Here is a 27,423-nt window from a genome sequence, read left to right as displayed (position 1 = left end):
AATGCTTTTGCTAGTAATTTTCTCCTGATTTTTACAGAGAGATGGGGGAAGGACATGAATTTCTTTGCTTAAACAAAAAGGGGGGCTATTCTTATCTTACTGATGATAGCAATTTAATCAAGAAAATCAGTAATATATGTGAGAAAGTACTAATTTCTAGACTGGGTTTTCAGGGTCAGATCTCCATTTATTTTTATTAAGGGGGAAAAATAGCAGAGACTACACTTATATTTATTTCTCATTTTCTTTTCACAAAGAAAATATGTTTTTTAATCTCTTTTTTCTTATTACACCTGCCTTTTGGGCTTCTTGCCACACTTATATGTCTGACTTCTACTTGTTTTCTTTGTTATATTTTTTTCTCTCAGTTCATAAATCCAGACAGAAGTGTTTTTATAATTCTTTTCTGTTTAATCTAGAAATTCAACAGCATAGTCAATGTTCTGGGAATGAGATGAGCTAGTTATTAGAGTATTGTCGGTAGGTCTGGGGACAATGGCTTAGTCAGTAGTGCTTGCCTTGCAACCATGAAGACCTCAATCCATTCTATAGTAGCAATATAAAAAGCTGGGTGCAGTGGTACCCTTTTGTAACCTCAGCGCCAGGGAGTTAGAGATAGGTGGGTGTCTGGACTTCACTGGGCAGGCAGCCTAGCACAATCCATGAGCTCTTGGATTCAGTTAGAGAGCCTGCCTTAAAAATTAAGTGGAGAGGACTCTGCCAGAGCAGGTAGGGGAGCCATCTTGGGTCCCGGACCCCTCAGAGACTAGTCTGCAGAGGTGAGAGTGTGGACTACAGAAGTGACACAGCATCTGGGACAGACAGAAGCGACACAGCTTCTAGGACAATCCCTGTTTCCGGCTCCAGACATCCAGGCACCTTCCCCGCCAGAGGAGAGGTGTCCGCCCCCGGAGGGCTCTGCTGGAGCAGGTGGGGGAGCCATCTTGGGTCCCGGATACCTCAGAGACTAGTCTGCACAGGTGAGAGTGTGGTCTATAGAAGCTGCACAGCTTCTGGGAACGGCCCTTTTTTGGGCCTTCATCTTCAGCCAGGAGGCAGGTCTGAACGCCAGATATCTGTGCACCTTCCCTGCAAGAGGAGAGCTTGCCTGCAGATAGTACTCTCACCACTGAGACTCAGGAGGAGAGAGCTAGACTCCCAGTTCTACTGACAGAGGCTAACAGAATCACATGAGGAACAAGCTCCAACCAGAGACAACTATAACAACTAACTCCAGAGATTACCAGATGGCGAAAGGCAAAGGTAAGAATCTTACGAACAGAAACCAAGACCACTCACCATCATTAGAACCCAGAACTCCCACCTCAGCCAGTCCTGAATACCCCAACACACCCAAAAAGCAAGACTCGGATTTAAAATCATATCTCATGATGCTGGTAGAGGACATCAAGAAGGACTTTAGTAACTCACTTAAAGAAATACAGGATGTTTTAGTCAGGGTTTCTATTCCTGCACAAACATCATGAGCAAGAAGCAAGTTGGGGAGGAAAGGGTTTATTCAGCTTACAATTCCATACTGCTGCTTATCACCAAGGAAGTCAGGACTGGCACTCAAACAGGTCAGGAATCAGGAGCTGATGCAGAGGTCATGGAGGGATGTTCTTTACTGGTTTGCCTCTCCTGGCTTGCTCAGCCTGCTCTCTTATAGAACACAAGACTACGAGCCCAGAGATGGTCCCAACCACATGTTGCCTTTCCCCCTTGATCACTAATTGAGGAAATGCCTTACAGTTGGAACTCATGGAGGCATTTCCTCAACTGAAGCTCCTTTCTCTGTGATAATTCCAGCTATGTCAAGTTGACACAAAACTAGCCAGTACACAGGAGAACACTGCTAAAGAGGTAGAAGTCCTTAAAGAAATATAGGAAAACACAATCAAACAGGTGATGGAATTGAACAAAACCATCCAAGACCTAAAAAGGGAAGTAGACACTATAAAGAAAATCCAAAGTGAGACAACGCTGGAGATAGAAAACCTAGGAAAGAAATCTGGAACCATAGATGCGAGCATCAGCAACAGAATACAAGAGATGGAAGAAAGAATCTCAGGTGCAGAAGATTCCATAGAGAACATGGGCACAACAATCAAAGAAAATGGAAAATGCAAAAAGATCCTAACTCAAAACATCCAGGAAATCCAGGACACAATGAAAAGACCAAACCTATGGATAATAGGAGTAGATGAGAAGATTTTCAATTTAAAGGGCCAGCAAATAGCTTCAACAAAATTATAGAAGAAAACTTCCCAAACCTAAAGAAAGAGATGCCCATGAACATACAAGAAGCCTACAGAACTCCAAATAGACTGGACCAGAAAAGAAATTCCTCCCAACACATAATAATCAGAACAACAAATGCACTAAATAAAGATAGAATATTAAAAGCAGTAAGGGAAAAAGGTCAAGTAACATATAAAGGCAGGCCTATTAGAATTACACCAGACTTCTCACCGGAGACTCTGAAAGCCAGAAGATCCTGAACAGATGTTATGCAGACACTAAGAGAACACAAATGCCAGCCAAGACTACTATACCCAGCAAAACTCAATTATCATAGATGGAGAAACCAAAGTATTCCATGATAAAACCAAATTCACACAATATCTTTCCACGAACCCAGCCCTTCAAAGGATAATAAAGGGAAAACACCAACACAAGGACAGAAACTGTACCCTAGAAAAAGCAAGAAAGTAATCCTTCAACAAACCTAAAAGAAGAAAGCCACAAGAACAGAATCCCAACTTTAACAACAAAAATAACAGGAGGCAACAATTACTTTTTCTTAATTCCTCTTAACATCAATGGACTCAATTCCCCAATAAAAAGACATAGACTAACAAACTGGCTACACAAACAGGACCCAACATTTTGTTGCTTACAGGAAACCCACCTCAGGGAAAAGGACAGACACTACCTCAGAGTGAAAGGCTGGAAAACAATTTTCCAAGCAAATGGTCCAAAGAAACAAGCTGGAGTAGCCATTCTAATATCGAATAAAATTGACTTCCAACCCAAATTTATCAAAAAAGACAAGGAGGGGCACTTCATACTCATCAAAGCTAAAGTCTACCAAGATGAACTCTCAATTCTGAATGCTCCAAATACAAGGGCAGCCACATTCATTAAAGAAACTTTAGTAAAGCTCAAAGCACACATTGCACCTCACACAATAATAGTGGGAGACTTCAACACCCTACTCTCACCAATGGACAGATCCTGGAAACAGAAACTAAACAGAGACACATGGACACTAACAGAAGTTATGAAACAAATGGATTTAATTGGTATCTACAGAATATTTTATCCTAAAACAAAAGGATATACCTTCTTCTCAGCGCCACACAGTACCTCCTCCAAAGTTGACCATATAACACAAAACAGACCTCCACAGATACAAAAATATTGAAATTGTCCCATGCATCCTATCTGATCACTATGGACTAAGGCTGATCTTCAATAACAACATAAATAATAGAAAGCCAACATTCACGTGGAAACTGAACAACACTCTACTCAATGATTCTTTGGTCAAGGATGAAATAAAGAAAGAAATTAAAGACATTTTAGAGTTTAATGAAAATGAAGCCACAACATACCCAAACTTATGGGACACAATGAAGGCAGTCCTAAGAGGAAAACTCATAGCCCTGAGTGCCTCCAAAAAGAAACTAGAGAGAGCATACACTAGCAGCCTGATAGCACACCTAGAAGCTCTAGAACTAAAGGAAGCAAATTCACCCAAGAGGAGTAGATGGAAGGAAATAATCAAACTCAGGGCTGAAATCAACCAAGTGGAAACAAAAAGAACTATTCAAAGAATCAATCAAACCAGGAGCTGTTTTATCTATCACCAAGATAGATAAACCCTTAGCCAGACTAACTAGAGGGCACAGGGACAGTATCCTAATTAACAAAATAAAAAATGAAAAAGGAGATATAACAACAGAACTTAAGGAAATCCAAAACATCATCAGATCCTACTACAAAAGGCTATACTCAGCAAAACTAGAAAACCTGGATGAAATGGACAACTTCCTAGACAGATACCAGGTGCCAAAGTTAAATCAGGATCATATTAACGATCTAAACAGTCCCATTTCCCCTAAAGAAATAGAAGCAGCCATCAATAGTCTCCCAAACCAAAAAAAAAAAAAAAAAAAAAAAAAAAAAAAAAAAGCCCAGGACTAGATGGGTTTAGTGCAGAGTTCTATCAGACCTTCAAAGAAGACCTAATTCCAATTCTTCTCAAACTATTCCACAAGATAGAAACAAAAGATACTCTACCCAATTCATTCTATGAAACCACAATTACTCTGATACCTAAAGCAACCAAAGATCCAACAAAGAAAGAGAACTTCAGACCAATTTCCCTTATGAATATCAATGCAAAAATACTCAATAAAATTCTCGCAAACCGAATCCAAGAACACATCAAAACTATCATCCATCCTGATCAAGTAGGCTTCATCCCAGGGATGCAGGGATGGTTCAATATATCGAAATCCATCAACGTAATCCATTATATAAACAAACCCAAAGACAAAAACCACATGATCATCTCGTTAGATGCTGAGAAAGCATTTGACAAAATTCAACACCTCTTCATGATAAAAGTTTGGAAAGATCAGGAATTCAAGGCGCATTCCTAAACATAATAAAAGCAATCTACAGCAAACCAGTAGCCAACATCAAACTAAATGGAGAGAAACTGGAAGCAATCCCACTAAAATCAGGGACTAGACAAGGCTGCCCACTTTCTCCCTATCTATCCAATATAGTACTTGATGTTAGTTCTAGCCAGAGCAATTCGACAACAAAAGGACATGAAGGGGATACAAATTGGAAAGAAAGAAGTCAAAATATCACTATTTGCAGACGATATGATAGTATGTATAAGTGACCCCAAAAATTCCACCAGAGAACTCCTAAACCTGATAAACAGCTTCAGTGCAGTAGCTGGATATAAAATTAACTCAAATAAATCAATGGCATTTCTCTACACAAATGATAAATGGACCGAGAAAGCAATTAGAGAAACAACACCCTTCACCATAGTCACAAATAATATAAAAAAAACCTTGGTGTGACTCTAACTAAGGAAGTGAAAGATCTGTATGGTTAGAACTTCAAGTCCCTGAAGAAAGAAATTTAAGAAGATCTCAGAAGATGGAAAGATCTCCCATGCTCATGGATCGGCAGGATTAATATAGTAAAAATGGCTATCCTGCCAAAAGCAATCTACAGATTCAATGCAATCCCCATCAAAATTCCAACTAAATTCTTCACTGAGATAGAAAGGGCAATTTGCAAATTCATCTGGAAAAATAAAAACCTAGGATAGCAAAAACTATTCTCAACAATAAAAGAACCTCTGGTGGAATCACCATGCCTGACATTAAGCTGTACTACAGAGCAATTGTGATAAAAACTGCATGGTACTGGTACAAGGACAGACAGGTAGATCAATGAATAGAACTGAAGACCCAAAAATGAATCCACATACCTATGGTCACTTGATCTTTGACAAGGGAGCTAAAACCATCCAGTGGAAAAAAGGCAGCATTTTCAACAAGTGGTGCTGGCACAACTGGCGGCTATCATGTAGAAGAATGCGAATTGATCCACTCTTATCTCCTTGTACAAAGCTCAAGTCTAAGTGGATCAAGGAACTCCACATAAAACCAGAGAAACTGAAATTAATAGAGGAGAAAGTGGGGAAAAGCCTTGAAGATACGGGCACAGGGGGAAAATTCCTAAACAGAACAGCAATGGCTGTGCTGTAAGATCAAGAATTGACAAATTGGACCTCATGAAATTGCAAAGCTTCTGTAAGACAAAAGACACTGTCAATAAGACAAAAAGGCCACCAACAGATTGGGAAAAGATTTTTACCAGTCCTAAATCTGATAGGGGACTAATATCCAATATATACAAAGAACTCAAGAAGCTGGACTCCAGAAATTCAAATAACCCCATTAAAAAATGGGGTTCAGAGCTAAAGAAAGAATTCTCAACTGAGGAATATTGAATGGCTGAGAAGCACCTGAAAAAATGTTCAACATCTTTAATCATCAGGGAAATGCAAATCAAAACAACCCTGAGATTCCACCTCACACCAGTCAGAATGGCTAAGATCAAAAATTCAGGTGACAGCAGATGCTGGCAAGGATGTGGAGAGAGAGGAACACTCCTGCATTGTTGGTGGGATTGCAAGCTTGTACAACCACTCTGGAAGTCAGTCTGGAGGTTCCTCAGAAAATTGGACATAATACTACCAGAAGATCCAGCAATACCTCTCCTGCGCATATACCCAGAAGAAGTTCCAACTGGTAATAAGAACATGTGCCCCACTATATTCATAGCAGCCTTATTTATAATAGCCAAAAGCTGGAAAGAGCCCAGATGTCCCTCAACAGAAGAATGGATACAGAAAATGTGGTGCATTTACACAATGGAGTACTATTTAGCTATTAAAAACAATGGATTTACGAAATTCTTGGACAAATGGATGTATCTGGAGGATATTATCCTTAGTGAGGTAACCCAGTCACAAAAGAAGCCATTAAATATGCACTCACTGATAAGTGGATATTAGCCCAGAAACATAGAACACCCAAGATACAATTTGCAAAACACAAGAAAATCAAGAAGAGGGAAGACCAATGGGTGGATACTTCATTCCTCCTTAGAATAGGGAACAAAATACCCTGAAAGGAGTTACAGAGACAAAGTTTGGATCTAAGATGAAAGGATGCACTATCCAGAGACTACCCCACCTGGGGATCCATCCCACAATCAGCCACCAAACCCAGACACTATTGCATATGTCAGAAAGGTTTTCCTGAAGGGACCCTGGTATAGCTGTCTTGTATGAGGCTATGCCAGTGCCTGGCAAACAGAAGTGGATGCTCACAGTCATCTATAAGATGGAATACAGGGCCCCCAGTGGAGAAGCTAGAGAAAGTACCCAAGAAGCTGAAGGGGTCTGCAACCCTATAGGTGGAACAACAATATGAACTAACCAGTACCCCCAGAGCTTATATCTCTAGCTGCATTTGTAGCAGAAGATGGCCTAGTCGACCATCACTGGGAAGTGAGGCCCTTTGGTCTTCCAAACTTTATATGCCCCAGTACAGGGGTATGCCAGAGCCAAGAAGTGGGAGTGGGTGGGTAGGGTAGCAGGGTGGGGGGAGGGTATAGGGAACTTTCAGGATAGTATTTGAAATGTATATAAAGAAAATATCTAATAAAAATATTTTAAAAAATTAAGTGGAAAGCCACTGAGGAAGATACACCCTATTGACCTCTGGCTGCCACGTGCACATGCATACACACAGTACATACACATACAAAAATCTGGACACATATGGACATGCCCACACATGAACAAGTATATACACATACAGACATACACATAGAATAAAAAAACAAAAACTGAGTGCAAACTTCTTTTTAAGTGCCCCCCATGTTTGTTCACATATCACCAATAGCTTAAAGTGGAAAATTTGTGTTTAAACAAATTTGATTACCTTTTTCAAAAAAAAAATTAAGAGTGCTTTTGGGGCTGAAGAAATGGATTGGCTGTTAAGAGTACTTGCTGCTAACCAGCTCCCTTTGGGATCACAGAGGTGTTCAGTGTCTGGGCTATTCAATGTGGCAGCCAATGCTCACTGTGGCAGCTCAGTACTTTACATATCATCCATAAAATTAATGATCTAAAATTTTAAGTTCACTTAAATTAAATTTCATATTGACTGCCATATTGGGTAGTATAGCCTTGTTGTTTCATGCTTCCAACTGCTTCAAAAATATTTGTCCCTAAGCATGAAATAGTGGCTAATGCCTGTAATGCCAGCACTTGGGAGACAGACAGGGTGATTGCCATGAGTTTAAGTCCAGCTTGACCTACAGAGTGAGACCCTGTTTCAACAAAGAAAAGAAGAAATGCAGGGAGAGGAGAAATAAAATTGTTCTCCTCAGACACAGTTTTGAAAAGGTTGTAATCCTCCCCCACAGCAAAGGAGACTAATTGGAAGAAATTATGACTTGTAAATTTTTATATTTCCTATTTCTGTAGTTTAATAATGTTATCTCAGTTTGATAATTTAACCTTAAATGTTATCCTCAAGTCAAAGTAGAATCTCAAGAAAGTCTTTATTCAATGGAATAAAATGACATGAAATATTACACATTGTTGGGGATAAAATGGATTATAATCACATTATTATGTACAATCAAAGAACTGGCATAGCTGCTATTTATTGCACATAAAAGCCTTCTGTCTAGCTCACCTCACGTTATTTACTTCATATGTAACTTTTAGAACTTGTTAGCTCAGCAGTTCGCTGAGACTCACATACAAACCGCTGCCATTTGGTAGTCCCTCTTTCTTCATAGGGAACAGGTCCCCTCCCCCCTCGCTTCTCTTTTAAGACCTAACTCACTGCCAAGCATTGTTGATCTTACCAATTATTTCCAGCCTTCATTCTGTAAAAGCATAACTGATTACACTGCAAAGAGACACAGGATCACTGAGGTTTGGCACTTTACTATTTTAAATACACCGCTAATAGAAACACTTTGTTCAGCACAAACGATGCAACCTCGTTCTGCTGGGAAGAAAACCTCAAGCTGTCAAAACTTAGGTTCTGTTCTCATCCTCTGAATGGATGTCAGGCTCACGGGATGTCACCAAGTTAACCTCTTTCTCTTACAAAATCAATTCAGCTGCCAAATCCTATACAGACTTGGGGAGGGGGGACGGGAGGCGGGGAGAAATGATCAGAGAAAAATCTTGGGGGTAGCAGGAGCCAGTAAAGGAGTGTGCAAAGGGACAATCTACTTGTTGTGGTAACTGCTCTTCCCAGAGGGAAACACTGAGCCCCAGGGGGGCTACTTCAGTATCTTTGCTATTGAAAGCCGCATTGCAGTCCCCTGGCAACAAATGGAGGCTTCTATGCTGAAAGCAGCTCGGGTGTTGGTCAGTGGGGCTCATAAAGGGCTGGATCGTCAAAGGTCTGAACACCTCAGCAATAATCGCAGCTGCATTCCGAGATGCAGAAGCCTTTGTTTCACCAGAAAAGGGTTGGGAAACAACTGCCCCTCTGCCTGGGCATAAATCTCAGAACACCCGGCTTCTCCCTTAGAGTTTCCCTTGTGTTTTGTTTTGTTTGAATCTTTTTCAGGGGAAGGGGCGGGGTGGGGAGAGGCGGCAGGTTTGGTTGCCTGTTGTATTTTTCTTTAAATTTTCAATGGGGAAACTTTAAGGATTAAAGCCCTGAGGATTATATCCTCTGGGCTCCGGTATCGTCATGTTAATATTAAATAGCTTTTATTTCCCCATGAAGTCCCTATAAATGTCAACTCACCCCCCCCCCCATTAAGTACTTTAATGATAAAGGGAGATTTCTGGGAATTTTGTCTAGGTAACAATTATGAATATACATAAAATAAAGAAAAAAATTTAAGAAGCCATATAAAGGGCATGAATATAAAGGGTAATGAATGAACTATTTTAATTAGTATCATATATATATATATGTATACTATATATGTGTATATATGATACTATATATATGTATATATCATAGATATAGTTATTTTGTTTTATATATAATTATTTTGTCTTAGATATAATGACATTGTTAATTTGGGAGACAGTTAGAAACAAAGTGGTATCTTTGGGCTAGGGATCTAGCTCTGTGGCAAAGGCCTCACATGCTTAGTGCAAAGCCCTAGATTCAAGTCTCAACACCACCAAAAATATAAGAAGACAACAACAGTAATATCTCATGATGTAACGTTTCATTAATGTAAATAAACGTACATTAAAAGTTACATCTGTTCAAAGCTTTCTGTTATTCAAAGCAGTTCTCAAAACACAGCTTCTGAAAATTATCTAGCTCTTCTCATTTTCCTTTTTCAGCATTTGTCAGACAACTGTAGCTCTCACCTCTCATCAAAGACGCTTCTTTTGCATTAGACAGAGATGCATTAGACACAACTGCTCAAAATGTGGGGTGCCCAACCCCAGTTTATCCATCTGCAAGAGAACCCCAAAGGCCTAGGGACTATCACTGAAGACCTTCAGAGAGATTGTAATAGCCAGAGGGTCAGAGCGCCTGCTACACAAAGGTATTGAGTGTCTCATAGTCTCTAAGCAGGACCTGACTAATGGCAGTACCAACTGACTTGCCAGTGTGGGTGGAAATCCCTTGGGCCCCACCCCTAGATGAAAAGCTATAGGTAAGTCATGTCTGCCGAGAGAGGAGAGTCAGTCTGCTGCAGGGATGAGCCCCTCATAAGTTATCCAGTCTCAAGCAGTCAGCCCTAAACACATATGCATATGAATAACACCAAGTCGACTCAGCTGGTGTGTGTGTGTGTGTGTGTGTGTGTGTTGTTGCTGTTGTTGTTATTGCTGTTTGTTAGTTATTTTATTTGCTTCTTGAGACACGATTTCTCACTGGTCTAGAACTTGCCATGTAGGTTGGGCTGGCTGGTTAGCTAGTCATAGGTTCCTCTTACTCTGCCTTTCTAATAGTGGACTTAGCAGGCCACCAACATGCTTGGCTTTGTAAAGATTAAAATGTATCATCACTGTGTATGTCTGCATGACACACGCAGCACATGCATGGAAGTAAGAGGACTTCTGCTTGGTTCTGGGGAAGGGCCTAGAGCCCCTGAGTTACTTCCGAGGCCCATGCCTGGCCTTTTAAACAGGGAATTGTACACAAGCACTCCTTGTTCCAAGGCGAGTCCTTACTGACCGAGCCACCGCCTAGCCCCAGATACGTGATTTTAGACATCACACGAAACAGCAACTCCTTAGTTTCTTCATACCATCAGACAGTCTTGAGAATTGAATCAATATTTCTTTCCTATCATGGCTGACTTGTTACTGTCTTAGTTTTCATTTGAGACAAGGTCTCACTATGCAGTGGTGGCTTATTTGGAACACACGATCCCCCTGTCTAAGCCTCCCAAGTGGTGAAATTACAGGCACACACCACCCCTGGTTTATGTTGGACTTATGTTTTCTAATAAGAATAAGTAATACTGATAAAATCACATCATTGAAAGTTTAGATTAATGAAAATGAGATCATTCAGTTTAATCAATTTAAATATTTAAATATTGTTTACACGAAAAGACTCACAAGTTTTGATTGAATTTGAAGCCACTGGGATTATTTCAGATCTCAGGAGTCCTATAAAATTGTCTCAAAGCCCTGACTACTGCAAGAGGAGTCCAGCTGAGCGCTCAGAACAGTGGTGCAAATCCAAAGCCACTGACAGTGATAGAGACTGAAGGAACCGTTCTCCCATGGAGGGGTCGGGCCTTCTTAAACTAATTCACAGATAAAAAAGAGATTGAGCTCATGCCCTGAGTTTCTGTACTGAGTGCATAGTTTGGGTATGCAGTTCCTAGAGACAGTATAGACTCACACTATGGGTAGTTTTTACTGCTTATCAATTCAAATACCGTAGTTCTCCGCATTAAATTCTTTCTCTTAGTAGTAATAAGTTAACACTTTAATTTTTACATTTGTTTATTTCACATGTTTGAGTGTGTGTGTGTGTGTGTGTGTGTGTGTGTGTGTGTGTGTACGCGTGTGATGTGCATGTGAGCACAAGCACATTTATGCTACAACTCATATATGGCTCAGAAGACGACTTACAGGGGCTGCTTCTCTCCTACCATGTGGGCTCCATGTGGGACTTGAACTGCTCCTCAGGCTTGGTAGCAGGCACTCCTACCCATTTAGACCTCTCCCTGGCCCCATAGCAACATTTGTTTGAGTTTAGTATCTTAGGGCTTATTATCATCAGTTTTACATGACACACCTCAGTGGGGTTTTCCAAGGCCACATTTACCAGCTTCTCTGAATTCAGTGTATGCCTTTCTTTTTTGAATTGTTACCTTTTATCTCTGGATAGACAGAAGAGGGGCTAGGACAAGGACCTTTAGTTTCATAAAACATGAATCCATGCCTTAACACACTTAGGCCGGGTAAACAAAGAGAAGTTAAGAAGGTTCTTGCCTAGTATACAGATTTTCTTACCTTTGCCTCTCATGTTCCACCCCGACCCACCTCCACTCCATCTCACCCTGACTCCACCCCTATCTCCCACCTCTACCCCGGCTCATAGGCTGGAAGCGAGCCATGAGAGATTAAAAGAGTTGGTAACCAACACTAGACTAGCTTGGGGAAAGGTGTATAAAGTGAAGGATGTATAGTTTTGGAAAAAAATCACTATACAAGGTATCGTGTGTCGCTATGGAGTACTTAAACAAGGACGCGTTTTATTCATTTTCCTTTCCATTCCTTCCCCACTCTTGTAGCATCACCCCCAGTCTCTGTTCCTTTTATGCTTCATGTGTCCTTTATCCATCCATCCTTCCGATCACTTAGTATTACCCTCTTAGTCTACTACAGGCTAGGGTCTTCCCCTGGCATCCACCCAGAAGTCTCCATTTCCTACTACAAAGACACTTTATACATCCATGCTCACTGTGGCTCTATTCACAAGGGAATTAACAAGGGAATAGGACCAACCTAGATGTCTGTCAAGAGATGAACACACAATGAAGAGAAGATCTCTATCTACAAGAGCATTTATTCGGCTGTAAAGAAAAGTGAGATCTGCAGGGAAAGCCATGGATGTATAGTTTAGTCTGCTCTAGGTTCTAGAGTAAAACTTCATTCACTGTAGGAGTAGTTAAAATCCTATAAAACAAGTAGTTTGAACAGAAGAAATCTGTTTTGTCATTGTTTGGGAGGCTAAGAAACCAGAGATATACACACTGGCCAATTTGGTTTCTCACAAGCCCTCTTCTGGTTTCCTGTCTTTGTACTCTGATTTAACATGATGGGGTGAGGAAAGGCAGCTACAACCCACTCGCTTCAATTTCTGCACAGACCTGACCCCGCCTGCTCTACCAGAGCCCCACTTTTATGAAGGCCATATGTTTAAGAAAGTTATACAGGGGCACAGGGCTTCATGCAAATTTGGAGGATTCAGAATCTATTCCTATGTGTGTTTATATATTTGTGTATGTGTGTAGGATGCCTTTGTATTTTTTGTTTTCTAAAACATGGTCTCATCGCAGTTACTTAGGCTGCCCCTGAACTCAAGTAACGGCCAGGTCTTGATTTTCCTTCTGTCCTGTTGTCTCAGCCTCTGGAGTAGGCAGGGTTACACATGGATTAGTTTTTTCTCTAACAGCCTAAATCCGTATTCTGATTTGGAGAAAAGATCTTGTGTTTTGCTTTTCTTGTGGATCTGTGTTTGCATGTGTGGAGTTGTTTAAACCAATTTACTTACAGATGTTTTTCTCCTATTTCATTTAAAACTCTGTTTTCTCCCCAAAAAGAGCATTACCGAGCTTGTCCATTTTTGTATTCCTATTAGGAGGCTGCCGTGCCACAGTGCATTTGGCCTTCGTATGTACTGTAAGTACTTTTCCATATTTATGTTTGGTTGTTTAAAAGCAGCATTCAACAACAACAACAACAACAAAAACTGGCTTTTTTTTTTCCTCCTGAATCATTTTTCTCTGTTTTCTTTTCAGTATGGAAAATTTCAATCATAAAAGCTACGGAAGGGGCTGCAAAGACTGCTGTGTTCTTCTACCCAGCTTTTGCAATTACTAACACATGGCTCACTTGCGGTAATCATATGTCCTCGGTCTCATTGGTTTATTCTGCCTTTTATTTCATGAACATACTTTTTTATTGTTGTTATACTTAACATTTCACTCATTCATTTGCTCATTCATTCATTCATTCATTCATTCAATTATTATGAGTGTTTTGTCTGCAAGTATGTATGTGTACCATGTGCATGCCTGCTGCCTGTGGAGGTCAGAAGAGGGCATCATAGTCCCTAAACTGGAGTTAGGGGTGGGTGGCTTATTCTAGCAACCAAGCTTGGGCTCTCTGAGAACAGCAAGTGCTCCTGATCACCTCCCAGCCTTCTTGTGTGTGTGTGTGTGTGTGTGTGTGTGTGTGTGTGTGTCTGTCTGTCTGTCTGTCTGTCCAATACTAGACATTGTTCTCAGTTACTAAACTTATTTTCAGGGGCTCCTGATTTTCCCACCTTTGTCTTCTTGGATAAATTTCTCATGTGCTCCATGGTATTTGGACACATATCTGAGTATTCAAATGCTTGTCAGCAATGCAACAGTTTTGACTTTTGATCCAAATGGACTTGTCAACAGGTCAAACCAGTTTGGCTGACATAGGAAATGAGGCTAAAAATAGTTCATACTTCAAGTTCACTGAAGGTTGAACTCTTTTGCATCTTTTCCTTTCTATCCTGTCCTTGTATAGTCAGAATAGCATTAATTGTAGAAGGGCAGTCAGCTTCCTTAATTTTCCTAAACTCTCTTTTTCTTATTCTTTCAAGGGTCAGGTCTGGAGATGCTGAAAATACAGTAGATATGATATGTTAGCAGTGATTTCTTTCTCATATCTGTGTTGTTCTTTGATTTTTTATTTTGAGACAGAATCTTACTAGGTAGCTTAGGTCAGTCTTGAAAACCCCCTTAATCTTTCTGCCTCATATACTTCAGCTTCGGGATTCCAGGTCCATGTGCCATATGTGGCTGCAGAGTGGAATTTGTTCCTGGTACTGTAAACCCAGTTAAAAACCCTTGACTGAGGAGGTCTTAGGCACTAGGGGAAACGTAGCTGTTGTTAAGTTAAAGAGCTGTGACACTAAGCTGCTTTCTAATCATCTATGTTTATACACATAGACAAACGCTAGACCCATCTTAACCCAGAGAAGCTTCCACTGGCAATGAACTGTGGCAAACAGACTCATGACTGCTCAAGTTGCTGAGCACATGTGAGAATTGAGTGGTAAGCCCTAAACAAGACATTTACACCATACCACCCTGGGGCATAGAGCCTTCATAGGACCAAGGGCCTCTCTTCCCATTGATGTTTGACTAGGCCATCCTCTGCTACATACGCAGCTGGAGCCATGAGTCCCACCACGTGTACTCTCTGGTTGGTGGTTTAGTCCCTGGGAGCTCAGGGGTACTGGTTAATTCATATTGTTGTTCCTCCTATGGTGCTGCAGACCCCTCATTAGTGCTCATTAGGCCCTTCTCTAGCTCCTTCATTGGGGACCCTGTGCTCAGTCCAATGGATGTCATCTGATGTTTTTTAGGAGGGTATTTATTCTGTTAGCCCTGGATTTCTCTCAAAAAAGCAAGTCATGTATGTGTAGGATGTGCTCTGAGTTGGTTTAGGAGTCCTAGGTGAAGAAGGGAAAACTTGCATACCCTCTTCGGATGGAAACAGCTTGAGCAATGAGTCCCAAGATGCTAGCCTCCTTCAGTGTATTGGCAATGATGCAGTAGGGTCTGCAGTAGTTACTTCTACAACCCTTGGGCCAAAATACCTAATAGAAATAACTTAAAGAAGGAAAGACTTAATTTGACTCACAGTTTTGGAGGGCTCAGTTCTGGTTTCTTGGCCTCATGTAACAGACAGATCAGCATGGCAGGAAGAGTGTGTGGCATAGGTTGTCTCTCACAACTTGGCAGACTAGAGGCAGAGACAAGTGTGGATGCACGCCTCACAGAGACCAAGTGTGGATGCACGCCTCACCTCCTATGTTTGTTGATCATCTCCAGTGCTCGAGTTCATCTGTAAATCAGAGTCTTTAAGATCTAATTGTGTCCCGAGAAGTCATCCAGACACACCCAGGGGTGCTTCACTAATCCCCCAGGCGTTTCTTAATCCAGGCAAATTGAGAATCAGAATGAACCTTCCATATCACCACTCAGAAGTCCATCTTTTTGGAAGGTAGTTTAAGACGTTAGACTCTAGGGACAGGCTGTTTGCGCTGTTGCTGATGAGTGTGGGTAAAGGTAGTTGCACAGTGATTTCAAAAGTGTAGAGATGTGCATCTTCTATTCGCAACTATCTGACAAACTCTAAACAGTGTAGCCCCAAACGCATATGCCAGCTATCCTTTTCACTTGTGGTTGTTATATCAATGGTGTGAGGTGTTTCAAAAGATATAATTTGTGACCCTGTAGAAGATTTTGTTTTAGGGGACTGAAAAGATGACCCAGTAGTTAAGGGCGCTTGATGATCTTACAGAGGACCTAGGTTCAGTCCCTACCACCTAGATGAAGGCTCACAACGAGCTGTAACTTCAGTTCCACGGGCTACACTGCTCTCATTGGCCTCTGTGGAGTCCTGCATGCATGCGCTATACTTAAACTACATATGTTTACAGAAATAAAATTTAAAAATTTAAATTACATTTAAAAAATGTGTGTGTGTGTGTGTGTGTGTGTGTGCATCCCATAGTATATGTGTGGAGATCAAAGGACAACTTGTAAGAGGTATTTCTCCCTCTCTGCCGTGTATATTCTGAAGATTAAACTCAGGTCATTTTAGGTATGGTGGTGAGCACCTTGACCCACTGAGCCACCTTGTATTCTCATCCTCAAGGGACTTAAAATCTAATTGAAGGCTGGAATATTAAAGGCAGCTGTGACAGAAGTCTTTCTAGCTTTCTTTCTGTGTTCTTGAAGGAGAACTCACACTTGGGCACAGGTAGAATGAACAAGTTGTTAAAGATTATTTTAACAGGTGAGTTAGCAGAAACAAATGACTGGGCTTATGGTCTGGACTTTCCTGTCCTCAGTCAGCCCTTAGGTGATGTGAGGTGGCCCTTCCTGAATAGGCACAGGCTGCCCTTACCCAAAATTCAGAGTATTATGGTAAGATGCATAAAGTTCAAAAAATGTATTATAAAAGTGTATCTATGCCTAAAATTGAGAGGTTTACTAGGGCAAAGGACAACAGAACCTTGTGAGCCTACCAAGACAAACTTGGCTGTGTTTTCCAGAGCCCTGCCCTCCAATTTATTTGTTTGTTTATGTACTTATTTATTAAAGAAGGGTCTCTCTCTCCCTCCTCCCTCCTCCCTCCTCCTTCCTCACTCTCCTTCTCTCTTTCTCTTTCTAGCACTGGCTATTCCAAAATTCACTATGTAGACCAAGCAAGCCTTGAACTCGCAGAGATCTATCTTCCTCTGCTCCCCCAATGCTGCTGGGATTAAGGGCCTGCATTGACACACCTGATCCAACTTTCTTCATCAAGTTAGCATGACATCAGGCAAGATGCTAAGCACCAAGAAAACAAAAGCCTGATATTAGGGTGACTATTTTGGCTGTCCACATCTCTCACGGTGATGAGTTGTAGTCCTGAGCAAAATGAACCATGGATGCTTTTTTGTTTTTATTTTTTTTTCAACCATGATCTCATGTAGCTCTGACTGGCCTTGAACTCACTATAATGAGAAACAGTGACCTTCACTTCATAATTAAAAGTCCTGTAGACATGGTTGTGAAAAGCAAAGCAATATATTTTACAATCTTGCAAAGTAAACTCTTGTTGCTAACTGGCCAGTGGCTCACATGAATTGGGTTTCACCTGGGAGGCAAACCGGGGCTGAAAGAGAGGGAAACTAGGCGGATGAGACAGAGAAATGGAGCCAAACAGTGTTCTGATCAAGGCTCAAATTTTTTTTTAATTTTTAATATTTTTATTACATATTTTCCTCAATTACATTTCCAATGCAATCCCAAAAGTCCCCCATAGCGCCCCCCACTTCCCTAGCCACCCATTCCCATTCTTTTGGCCCTGGCATTCCCCTATATTGGGGCATATAAAGTTTGCAAGTCCAATGGGCCTCTCTTTCCATTGATGGCCGACTAGGTCATCTTTCGATACATATGCAGCTAGAGACAAGAGCTCCGGGGTTCTGGTTAGTACATCATGTTGTTCCAACAATAGGGTTGCAGATCCCTTTAGCTCCTTGGGTACTTTCTCTAGCTTCTCCATTGGGAGCCCTGTGATACATCCAATAGCTGACTGTGAACATCCACTCCTGTGTTTGCTAGGCCCCGGCATCGTCTCACAAGAGACAGCTATATTTGGGTCCTTTCAGCAAAATCTTGCTAGTGTATGCAATGGTGTCAGCGTTTAGAAGCTGCTTATGGGATGGATCCCTGGATACGGCAGTCTCTAAATGGTCCATCCTTTCATCACAGCTACGAACTTTGTCTCTGTAACTCCTTCCCTGGGTGTTTTGTTCCCAATTCTAAGAAGGTGCACAGTGTCCACACTTTGGTCTTCATTCTTCTTGAGTTTCATGCGTTTAGCAAATTGTATCTTATATCTTGGGTATCCTAAGTTTTGGGCTAATATCCACTTATCAGTGAATACATATTGTGTGAGTTCTTTTGTGATTGTGTTACTTCACTCAAGATGATGCCCTCCAGGTCCATCCATTTGGCTAGGAATTTCATAAATTCATTCTTTTTAATAGCTGAGTAGTACTCCATTGTGTAAATGTACCATAATTTCTGTATCCATTCCTCTGTTGAGGGACATTTGGGTTCTTTCCAGCTTCTGGCTATTATAAATAGGGCTGCTATGTACATAGTGGAGCATGTGTCCTTTTTACCGGTTGGGACATCTTCTGGATATATGCCCAGGAGAGGTATTGCTGGATCCTCCGGTAGTACTATGTCCAATTTTCTGAGGAACCGCCAGACTGATTTCCAGAGTGGTTGTACAAGCTTGCAATCCCACCAACAATGGAGGAGTGTTCCTCTTTCTCCACATCCTCGCCAGCATCTGCTGTCACCTGAATTTTTGATCTTAGCCATTCTGACTGGTGTGAGGTGGAATCTCAGGGTTGTTTTGATTTGCATTTCCCTGATGATTAAGGATGTTGAACATTTTTTCAGGTGCTTCTCTGCCATTCGGTATTCCTCAGGTGAGAATTCTTTGTTCAGTTCTGAGCCCCATTTTTTAATGGGGTTATTTGACTTTCTGGAGTCCACCTTCTTGAGTTCTTTATATATATTGGATATTAGTCCCTTATCTGATTTAGGATAGGTGAAGATCCTTTCCCAATCTGTTGGTGGTTTTTTTTGTCTTATTGATGGTGTCTTTAGCCTTGCAGAAGCTTTGTAGTTTCATGAGGTCCCACTTGTCAATTCTCGATCTTACAGCACAAGCCATTACTGTTCTATTCAGGAATTTTTCCCCTGTGCCCATATCTTCAAGGCTTTTCCCCACTTTCTCCTCTATAAGTTTCAGTGTCTCTGGTTTTATGTGAAGTTCCTTGATCCACTTACACTTGACCTTAGTACAAGGAGATAGGAATGGATCGATTCGAATTCTTCTACATGTTAACAACCAGTTGTGCCAGCACCATTTGTTGAAAATGCTGTCTTTCTTCCACTGGATGTTTTTAGCTCCCTTGTCGAAGATCATGTGACCGTAGGTGTGTGGGTTCATTTCTGGGTCTTCAATTCTATTCCATTGGTCTATTTGTCTGTCACTATACCAGTACCATGCAGTTTTTATCACAATTGCTCTGTAGTAGAGCTTTAGGTCCGGCATGGTGATTCCACCAGAGGTTCTTTTATCCTTGAGAAGAGTTTTTGCTATCCTAGGTTTTTTGTTATTCCAGATGAATTTGCAGATTGCACTTTCTAATTCGTTGAAGAATTGATTTGGAATTTTGATGGGGATTGGATTGAATCTGTAGATTGCTTTTGGCAAGATAGCCATTTTTACAATGTTGATCCTGCCAATCCATGAGCATGGGAGATCTTTCCATCTTCTGAGATATTCTATAATTTCTTTCTTCAGAGACTTGAAGTTTTTATTATACAGATCTTTCACTTCCTTAGTTAGAGTCATGCCAAGATATTTTATATTATTTGTGACTATTGAGAAGGGTGTTGTTTCACTAATTTCTTTCTCAGCCTGTTTATTCTTTGTGTAGAGAAAGTCCATTGATTTGTTTGAGTTAATTTTATATCCAGCTACTTCACCGAAGCTGTTTATCAGGCTTAGGAGTTCTCTGGTGGAATTTTTAGGGTCACTTATATATACTATCATATCATCTGCAAAGAGTGATATTTTGACTTCATCTTTTCCAATTTGTATCCCTTTGATCTCCTTTTGTTGTCGAATTGCTCTGGCTAGGACTTCAAGTACAATGTTGAATAGGTATGGAGAAAGTGGACAGCCTTGTCTAGTCCCTGATTTTAGAGGGATTGCTTCAAGCTTCTCACCATTTACTTTGATGTTGGCTACTGGTTTGCTGTAGATTGCTTTTATCATGTTTAGGTATGGGCCTTGAATTCCTGATCTTTCCAAGACTTTTATCATGAATGGGTGTTGGATCTTGTCAAATGCTTTTTCCGCATCTAACGAGATGACCATGTGGTTTTTGTCTTTGAGTTTGTTTATATACTGGATTACGTTGATGGATTTCCGTATATTGAACCATCCCTGCATCCCTGGGATGAAACCTACTTGGTCAGGATGGATGATTGTTTTGATGTGTTCTTGGATTCAGTTAGCAAGAACTTTATTGAGGATTTTTGCATCAATAATCATAAGGGATATTGGTCTGAAGTTTTCTATCTTTGTTGGGTCTTTTTGTGGTTTAGGTATCAGAGTAATTGTGGCTTCATAGAATGAGTTGGGTAGAGTACCTTCTGTTTCTATTTTGTGGAATAGTTTGTGAAGAACTGGGATTAGATCTTCTTTGAAGGTCTGATAGAACTCTGCACTAAACCCATCTGGTCCTGGGCTTTTTTTAGTTGGGAGACTATTAATGACTGCTTCTATTTCATTGGGGGATATAGGGCTGTTTAGATCATTAACCTGATCTTGATTCAACTTTGGTACCTGGTATCTGTCTAGGAACTTCTCCATTTCATCCAGGTTCTCCAGTTTTGTTGAGTATAGCCTTTGGTAGAAGGATCTGATGGTGTTTTGGATGTCTTCAGGATCTGTTGTTATGTCTCCTTTTTCATTTCTGATTTTGTTAATTAGGATGCTTTCCCTGTGCCCTCTAGTGAGTCTGGCTAAGGGTTTATCTATCTTGTTGATTTTCTCAAAGAACCAGCTCCTTGATTGGTTGATTCTTTGAATAGTTTTTCTTGTTTCCACTTGGTTGATTTCGCCCCTGAGTTTGATTATTTCCTGCTGTCTGCTCCTCTTGGGTGAATTTGATTCCTTTTGTTATAGTGCTTTTAGGTATGTTGTCAAGCTGCTAATGTGTGCTCTCTCTAGTTTCCTTTTGGAGGCACTCAGAGCTATGAGTTTTCCTCTTAGAAATGCTTTCATTGCGTCCCATAAGTTTGGGTATGTTGTGGCTTCATTTTCATTGAACTCTAAAAAGTCCTTAATTTCTTTCTTTATTCCTTCCTTGACCAAGGTATCATTGAGAAGAGTGTTGTTCAGTTTCCACGTGAAGGTTGGCTTTCTATTATTTATTTTGTTATTGAAGATCAGCCTTAGTCCATGGTGATCTGATAGGATGCATGGGACAATTTCAATATTTTTGTATCTGTTGAGGCTTGTTTTGTGACCAATTATGTGGTCAATTTTGGAGAAGGTACCATGAGGTGCTGAGAAGAAGGTATATCCTTTTGTTTTAGGATAGAATGTTCTGTAGATATCTGCCAGATCCATTTGATTCATAATTTCTCTTAGTTTCTCTGTGTCCCTGTTTAGTTTCTGTTTCCATGATCTGTCCATTGGTGAAAGTTGTGTGTTGAAGTCTCCCACTATTATTGTATGAGGTGCAATGTGTGCTTTGAGATTTACTAAAGTTTCTTTAATGAATGTGGCTGCCTTTGTATTTGGAGCATAGATATTCAGGATTGATAGTTCCTCTTGGAGGATTTTACCTTTGATGAGTATGAAGTGTCCCTCCCTGTCTTTTTTAATGACTTTGGGTTGGAAGTCAATCTTATCAGATATTATAATGGCTACTCCAGCTTGTTTCTTCATACCATTTGCTTGGAAAATTGTTTTCCAGCCTTTCATTCTGAGGTAGTGTCTATCTTTTTCTCTGAGATGAGTTTCCTGTAAGCAGCAAAATGTTGGGTCGTGTTTGTGTAGCCAGTTTGTTAGTCTATGTCTTTTTATCGGGGAGTTGAGTCCATTGATATTAAGAGATATTAAGGAAAAGTAATTGTTGTTTCCTGTTATTTTTGTTGTTAAAGTTGGCATTCTGTTCTTGTGGCTGTCTTCTTTTAGGTTGTTGAGGGATTACCTTCTTGTTGTTTCTAGGGCATGGTTCCTGTCCTTGTATTGGTTTTTTTCTGTTATTATCCTTTGAAGGGCTGGATTCGTGGAGAGATAATGTGTGAATTTGGTTTCGTTGTGGAATACTTTGGTCTCCATCTATGTTAATTGAGAGTTTGGCTGGGTATAGTAGCCTGGGCTGGAATTTGTGTTCCTTTTAGTGTCTGTATAACATCCGTCCAGGATCTTCTGGCTTTCATAGTCTCTGGTGAAAAATCTGGTGTAATTCTGATAGGCTTGCCTTTATATGTTACTTGGCCTTTTTCTCTTACTGCTTTTAGTATTCTATCTTTATTTAGAGCATTTGTTGTTCTGATTATTATGTGTCGGGAGGTATTTCTTTTCTGGTCCAGTCTATTTGGAGTTCTGTAGGCTTCTTGTATGTTCATGGGCATCTCTTTCTTTAGATTTGGGAAGTTTTCTTCTATAATTTTGTTGAAGATGTTTGCTGGTCCTTTGAGTTGAAAATCTTCATTCTCATCCACTCCTATTATCCGTAGGTTTGGTCTTCTCATTGTGTCCTGTATTTCTTGGATGTTTTGAGTTAGGATCTTTTTGCATTTTACATTTTCCTTGATTGTTGTGCCGATGTTCTCTATGGAATCTTCTCCACCTGAGATTCTCTCTTCCATCTCTTGTATTCTGTTGCTGATGCTGGTATCTATGGTTCCAGATCTTTCCTAGGGTTTCTATCTCCAGTGTTGCCTCATTTTGGGTTTTCTTTATTGTGTCTACTTCCCTTTTTAGGTCTAGTATGGTTTTGTTCATTTCCATCATCTGTTTGGATGTGTTTTCCTGTTTTTCATTAAGGACTTCTACCTGTTTGATTAGGTTATCCTGTTTTTCTTTAAGGATTTGTAACTCTTTAGCAGTGTTCTCCTGCAATTCTTTAAGGGATTTTTGTGCTTCCTCTTTATTGTCTTCTACCTGTTTACCAGTGTTCCTTTGTATTTCTTTAAGTGTGTTATTAAAGTCCTTCTTGAAGTCCTCTACCATCATCAGGAGATATGCTTTTAGATCCGTGTCTAGCTTTTCCGGTGTGTTGGGGTGCCCTGGACTGGGCGAAGTGGGAGTGCTGGGTTCTGATGATGGTGAGTGGTCTTGGTTTCTGTTAGTAAGATTATTACGTTTACCTTTCGCCATCTGGTAATCTCTGGGGTTAGTTGTTGTCGTTGTCACTGTTTAAAGATTGGAGCAGAAGCTGTGTTCCACTCACCAGCAGTCTCAAAATCCTGTGGCGGGGGTCGTGGGTAGCTGGCAGTACCCCAGTGCTGGTCCAGCCGGAAGAGGCCTGTGGTCCTACTCAGTCCGGTTTTCTGCTTCCCTAACTAATGCAGTCTCGGGTCCCGCGCGCAATTGGATTGGAGCAGAAGCTGTGTTCCACTCTCCAGAAGTCTTAAGATCCTGTGGCGGGTGTTGTGGGTAGCTGGCAAGTGTCAGCCGACCTTGCGCCCTAGCTACCCCGGTGCTTTTCTGACCGGAAGAGGCTTGTGGCCCTATGTAGGCCGGATTTCTCCCTCCCCAACCAAAGCAGTCTCAGGTCCCGCGTGATTGGACTGGAGCAGAAGCTGTGTTCCACTCACCAGCAGTCTCAAAATCCTGTGGCTGGGGTGGTGGGTAGCTGGCGGGTGTCAGCCGACCCTGCGCTCTAGCTACCCCGGTGCTGATCCAAGGCTCAAATTTTTAATGGCGAATGCACTTATAAAAAGACGGGGGCGGGGGGGTGGGGGGGTGGGGAGGCCCATTTCCGCCAATTCATCCTTGGAGCCTGGAACCAGCTTCAGATGATGATGTGTAGGATAGGGCATAGTCTCTGGAATAGCTTCGGGGGGGGGGTTCTCAGCAGGTAGCAGAATCTTGAAGAGGAACAGCAACAATGACTGAACAATAGAGTGATCTGGGGAGGAAGGCTTCACCCTAGGTAATCTCCTTAGTGGCAGCAAGGTCAAGGTCTGGCTCAGCCAGCTTCAGGCTGAAGGAAGGTTACAAACTCTCATCCTAAAGAAATGGCAAATAAAAAAAAATAATAAAATAAAAAAAATAAAAAAAAGGCTGAGCCTTTTTGTATGTATTGATCTGGTTTAAAAATAGTTGTTTTTGCCAGGTGTGGTGGCACACACCTTTAATCCCAGCAGAGGCAGAGGCAGAGGCAGAGGCAGAGGCAGAGGCAGAGGCAGAGGCAGAGGCAGAGGCAGAGGCAGAGGCAGAGGCAGAGGCAGAGGCAGAGGCAGAGGCAGAGGCAGAGGCAGAGGCAGAGGCAGAGGCAGAGGCAGAGGCAGAGGCAGAGGCAGAGGCAGAGGCAGAGGCAGAGGCAGAGGCAGAGGCAGAGGCAGAGGCAGAGGCAGAGGCAGAGGCAGAGGCAGGCAGATTTCTGAGTTCGAGGCCAGCCTGGTCTACAAAGTGAGTTCCAGAACAGCCAAGGCCATACAGAGAAACCCTGTCTCAAAAAAAAAAAAAAAAAAAAGAAGTTGTTTTTATAATCCTGATACTGTAAAAACCATAGCTTTTTTTTTTTTTTTCTTAAAGGGAATGAGTTCATTCTGGCGTCGTTTTGAGTGCCCATAGCCCAGTAACACAGAATTAGGTTACCCCAAATTCCATGTTCCAACATGGAAGCTTTTTAGTTTTACAAAACAAAGTCACAAGCCAAGGCAACTTTAAAATATGTCAGTGGGCATGCTAGAGAGTATGTCAGTGGGCACGCTAGAGAGACTCCCAAGATGCTCTTTGATGACATTCTTAGTTCTTGGATTGGCAGAACCCAGTGTGCGGCTAAGTTAGTAGCTTAAAAGAGGTTCAGATTCAGAGCAGGGCAAGGCATGGCAGAAAGCTAGAACTAGCCCAAGATAAAATAATTAGCCTCTAGACCTACAGAATTCCACTCTGCACTCTTTCCACAGCCGAAGTTCCCAGCACTCCTCTGGGCTCTGCAGACACAGACTCCTTCCAGCTTTCTGTCCTCAGTCAGACTGAAAGACTCCGAGAGGAGCCCCTCGCTCAGGCCTCAGGACAATAACGGACATCCAAGAACTCACGATAGACCAAGCTTGATGCAAACCACATGAGGCTTTATTCGGGGAAAGCCAGAGCTCTGGGGACGACTCATATCCCACGCAGGGGTAGAGGAGTCGACCCCAAGGGGAAAAGGGTCCCAGTTTTTATAGGCCCTCAGGGGAGAAAGGAGAAGGGGGGAGTAGGGGATTTCCAGATCTAAACAATGTCTATTCTCAAGAAATGGGTATGGGAGGGGTACAAGGAAAGAGTCTGGTGCAGGTGTAGCAACTCAGGATTGGCCGGGCTGTGGTTGCTGGGGAGATTTTCTGACTCTTTCTCAACAACCAATATCACAAACACCTGGCAATGGGCTTCATCAGTGGGCATACACATGGGTTCAAGGAACGGTCAAAACATTGGCAGACACATGGGTTCAAGGAGCGGCCAGAGCATTGTGCACCTCTATTTTTCTAAATCAGTGAAGCTAGTTCTGCTAACAGTGATATCTATCTTGCCAATTTCAGGGCTTCTGTGACATTTTACATTCTGTCAGGATCTTTTAAGACATAGCTTCTTTTCAGGAATTTTTGTCCACAATCCTAAACATATGCCCATGCACCAAATAATTCCTCATTGGCTGTACGCTTGGGTGAGGTACACTCTTCCAAGGATGTGCCCCCTCCCCTATCTCTATCTTATTGATTCAAGTGCAAAGCCTTACCTAATATATATCCTGGGACTCAAGATTCTCTCCTCTTCTTATACTTAAGCTCAGTTTCATAGCAGACTGCCTATAGCTGTTCAACCCTATGATAAACTGAGAGCCCCAACAACCAAGCACCATCTACCAGCTAGGTAAGATGGTGGCCTAGTGTCTCCTACTTGTCTGTGATTCTCCATGAACTCTTACTACATACCATATGGAAATGGACCATGATGATTTATGATTTTTTTATTACACTATATTGCTGAGGGTGACCTTGAACCCCTGATCCTTTGCTGAGATTACAGACATGTATCATAATACCTAGTTTACTCAGTATTGGATGGAGACTGAACCCATGGCATCGCACATGCTGGGCAGGCAAGCACCTAACTCTACCTAACAGAATTTGTCAGTCAGGTCTTCATCTGACCTCTACATAAGTCGCCATCTGGACTCCAGAGACAATCTGGTCATCACTTCAGGTCTTCATCTGATTATGTTCCTTGGAGATTATCAGCTTTCTTGCAGTGACTGTGGTCTTAAGGCAACCAGTAAGTAATATCTCTGAGGTCAACGACATCCATCATCTGTGTGCCAGGTCTGTTTTACTTGATCAAAGGATGGAACCTGTAGATGAATAGAAAAATCCTCAGTTCCCTTAAACCCTATAAAAAAAGAGGACTTTGACAGGGGAAGATGTTGAGTTCTGGGTGAGGTCCATCTTGGTTGGCACATCTAGAAGCCATCACTGAGGAGCCCAGGAGAATAGTCTGGCTCTGGGTTGATTTGTGTTGGTTTTCCTCAGAAGGTATAGTCAAAGGCATACTAAACCATGTCCCCACCTCAGCTGGACTTTTGTCTGGACCTTACCAGGGATTTTGGATAAGAGGACTGTGCCCCTGGAAGACTGAAAGGTACCATGTGCACCATCCTGGTCTAGGCTATCATACTGCCTGGCTGGAGGTCTAAGGTCCTAGATTAACCATCTCTGCCTGGTCACATATTCTGGGGTGGAGCCCACTATCAACCTGAACCTGTTCACTCTTCATGTCTATCCCTCAGAGTCCTTAGAGCTTGTGAGGGTGTTTGAGTTACCTACCAGAGGTGCCTGCAGATGACCTTGTGGTCATTCTGACCAATCACTCCTGAGGGAAGCAATTCACGTGAATTAGTCCATTCCATCTCTACCACAGTCTAAGAGGTCATAGTTCATGACGATCTATGATTTGGACACTGAGAACATGGCGGCAGCCCACTGAGGTCACGGTCAGTCACAGATCCTAGACTTGAACTCTGAACTTTGCTTTTGTGACTGCATTGTTAACCATACACAGTCTTTTAAGCTATGGCTGTAGTCAGACACCTAGTTATGCATCTTCTGTCTCTTCACTGATTAACATTTAATAAAATTATATGTAGCATAAACTTCTTTGGATTTACCAGGTAACCCTATTTTATTTTAGAGATGTATTTATTTTTATGTGTATGAGTGCTTGCCTGCTTGTCTACGTATCACATTGTGTGCCTGGAGCTTGTGGAGCTTAGA

The sequence above is a fragment of the Mus caroli genome, unplaced genomic scaffold, assembly GCF_978045245.1.
Source record: "Mus caroli unplaced genomic scaffold, Mus_caroli_1 scaffold_15, whole genome shotgun sequence".
In the NCBI taxonomy this organism is placed as follows: domain Eukaryota; kingdom Metazoa; phylum Chordata; class Mammalia; order Rodentia; family Muridae; genus Mus; species Mus caroli.
Note: the sequence above shows the minus strand (reverse complement) of the source record.